Source organism: Bison bison, unplaced genomic scaffold, assembly GCF_000754665.1.
Source record: "Bison bison bison isolate TAMUID 2011002044 unplaced genomic scaffold, Bison_UMD1.0 scf7180017864384, whole genome shotgun sequence".
Classification (NCBI taxonomy): Eukaryota; Metazoa; Chordata; class Mammalia; order Artiodactyla; family Bovidae; genus Bison; species Bison bison.
Genome location: NW_011494956.1, coordinates 7,964,239 through 7,967,947, shown reverse-complemented (window position 1 = coordinate 7,967,947; position 3,709 = coordinate 7,964,239).

Genomic DNA, 3,709 nt, shown 5'->3' with positions numbered 1-3,709 from the left:
GGAGATCAACCCTGGGATTTCTTTGGAAGGAATGATGCTAAAGCTGAAACTCCAGTCCTTTGGCCACCTCATGCGAAGAGTTGACTCATTGGAAAAGACTCTGATGCTGGGAGGGATTGGGGGCAGGAGGAGAAGGGGATGACAGAAGATGAGATGGCTGGATGGCATCACCGACTCGATGGACGTGAGTCTGAGTGAACTCCGGGAGATGGTGATGGACAGGGAGGCCTGGCGTGCTGCAATTCATGAGGTGGCAAAGAGTCGGACATGACTGAGCGACTGAACTGAACTGAACTGAAGGGTAATCTTCTCAGGAGCATAGCTAAAATAACCATTTTATGATCTTCAACATGTCACCAGCCTCTTCTTGGGTTATATGTTTTTCGGACACCATTTTTATATACCTCTTACCGCTCTACATCTTGGGCATTGTAGTTGAAAAAAATTCCACTTCTAGGGACTTCCCTGGCAGTCCAGTGGTTGAATCTTCAAGCTTCCAATGCAAGGGGTGCGGATTTGATCCCTGGTTGGGAAACTAAGGGCTTCCCTTGTGGCTCAGCTGGTAAAGAATTCACCTGCAATGCGGGAGACCTGGGTTCGATCCCTGGGTTGGGAAGATTCCCTGGAGAAGGGAAAGGCTACCCACTCGAGTATTTTGGCCTGGAAAATTCCATGGACTATACAGTCCATGCGGTAGCAAAGAGTTGGACACAACTGAGCGACTTTCACTTTCACATTTTGGGGAACTAAGACCCCATATGCTGCATGCTGCACAGCACGGCCAAGAAAGTTAAAAAATAAAATAAAATGCTAAAAAGAGATGCTTGTTTTTAAAAAATTCCACTGCTAATCACTATTGTCAAAGGAATTTTAGATAGCATCAATAAGTACATTTCTTTTGGTACAGAAGTGGAGAAAAGGGAGAAGCTGTTATTGTCACTGAAATCTTACTTGTCAGGCTAGCCTTGTGGGATTGGGTGGGGTGGTGGGATGGGATGGGGTGGTGGGAGGGGGGAGGGGCGGGGACAGGCAATCAGGTTAATCTCAAAGAATCTTCCATTTCAAACAGACCACACCCTCTTTGGAGACTGTTACCTGACTACTCCTAGAGGTGGCTAGGCTCTCTCAGAAGAGCTAAGTCGGATTTTTAGCTCTTCCTTCCTCCCTCCTTATCTTCTTTCTGCAGAGCTTGGCAGATGCTAGAAATTCAACAACTGCCAAATGAACACAAGGATAGCATTGTACTTCCACCAGCCTATATCCTGAAGCCTAAAGAGCAGAAAGAAGCTGCTTAAAAATTCTCAGCTGCTGCTGCTAAGTCGCTTCTCTAAGTGCCACCAAATAGGAGCAGTCCATTGGCACAATAGAGATGTTACCTTTGGGGCAGTCATTTAAAAAATAATTTAAATTAAATTAATTTATGTAGGGCTGTGCTCGGTCTTCCTTGCTGAGTTGCTTTTCTCTAGTCGGGAAATGCGGGGGCTATTCTAGTTGTGGCGCGCAGGCTTCTCATTGTGGTGGCTTTTCTTGTCGTGGAGCATGGGCTCTAGAGCACCAGCTGAATAGTTGTGGCCCTTGGGCTTAGCTGATCCCCGGCATGCGGAATTTTCCTAGACTAAGGATTGAAGCCAAGTCTCCCGTATAGGTAGGCATATTCTTTACCACTGAGCCACCAGGGAAGCTCTGGTAAGGTCTCTATCTTTCACTGTGTATATTGTGAAACGCTTTTGTTTCAGCTTCTCCACTCCACCTTTTTCTCTCCCTTGGTTTAAAAGAAATTAAAACTTCTGTGTGTACGAAAGTCGCTCAGTCGTGTCCGACTCTTTGCGACCCCATGGGCTACACAGTCCATGAAATTCTCCAGGCCAGAATACTGACTGGAGTGGGTAGCCGTTCCCTTCTCTATGGGATCTTCCCAACTCAGGGATCAAACCCAGGTCTCCTGCATCGCAGGCAGATTATTTACCAACTGAGCCACCAGGGAAGCCCAAAACATTTGGGGAGGCCCTTAAAAATATACTGGCCCTAGGCACTGAGCCTTCTGTGTCTAATGGGTAAGCCAGTTCACCTCGGTGCTGGGGGACTGACTGTTTTTTTTTTTCCCTCTTCCTGAGGGTTAACCACAGAATATTATCTTTCTTTCCTTCTCTTTTCTGTATGTCCATTTTCTTTGAGTTGTTTTGTGTGTTTTAGCTGATTTTATTTAATTTTTAAAAACATTTATTTATTTTTGACTGTGCTGGGTCTTCACTGATGCTTGGGCTTTTCTCTAGTTGTCATGTGCGGGCTTCTCATTTCAGGGGCTTCTCTTGTTGCAGAGTACAGGTTCTAGGGCATGCAGGCTTCAGTAGTTGCGGCTCCTGGGTTCCAGAGCACAGGCTATGTAGTTGTGGCTCACATGGCATGTGAGATCTTTCTGGATCACAGATGGAACCCATGTCTCCTGTATTGGCAGGCAGATTTTTTTTACCACTGAGCCCAGGAGAGCTCTGCTGAATGTTTTGATTATCACCTCTGCTGAGACTTGACACTGTATATGAGAAGTTAGAAAACACACAGGCCTACAAGCAGGCCTGTGTGGGGCATTTGTCCACCGAGTGTGGTGAAGGCCTGGTGACCCCAGAGTCCCATGTGGCTCCCTCCCACTGGATTGTCCCCAGACCTGCCTGATTTTCAAGAAAAACTGGGAATCTTGAGTAGAAAAAAGTCAAGTCTCCTAATTCAAAGAAAAAACCCTTCCTGCTTGTGCCAAACAAAACACCTCTGTGAACTGCATCTGGCACTACTTTGTAATCTCTGTCAAATGTAGCTGCAGGGAGAATCCTTAAAAACAGGTCTAAGAGTAGAGAACCAACACATCAGCAAGAATAGCATGGTTTTAGTATGACTGGGAAAATACTAATTGCAGCAAATTGTATAATTTTCTTACTATTTATGTGTAGTCACTTGGTAATAACTGTGAATCTAATTAACAATTTCAGGTTCTATAAACATGTTTGTATTTATATGCATGCTATCTCATCCTCCTTCATTTGTGATTTGAGTAAAGGGGCCATAAAGTGAAGACTTATATGTATGAAGGAAAACTCTGTTGTTAATCATGCTCTTGTGTTTTTAAGAGTGTACTTAATTAGGATTTAATGAAGGCTTATGTTTAATTTCTAGTCAGGTCACACGTTTGACTTCCTTTGGAGCTTTACTGTATGAGAAAGAGACAGAAGTCTCTGTTCCTTTATTTTTAAGTCTTTCAGTTCAGTTCAGTCACTCAGTCATGTCCGACTCTTTGCAACTCCATGAATCGCAGCACGCCAGGCCTCCCTGTCCATCACCAACTCCCAGAGTTCAACCAGACTCATGTCCATCAAGTCAGTGATGCCATCCAGCCATCTCATCCTCTGGCGTCCCCTTCTCCTCCTGCCCCCAATCCCTCTCAGCATCAGAGTCTTTTCCAATGAGTCAACTCTTCGCATGAGGTGGCCAAAGGACTGGAGTTTCAGCTTTAGCATCATTCCTTCCAAAGAAATCCCAGGGTTGATCTCCTTCAGAATGGACTGGTTGGATCTCCTTGCAGTCCAAGGGACTCTCAAGAGTCTTCTCCAACACCACAGTTCAAAAGCATCAATTCTTCAGCACTCAGCTTTCTTCACAGTCCAACTCTCACATCCATACATGACCACTGGAAAAACCATAGCCTTGACTAGACGGACCT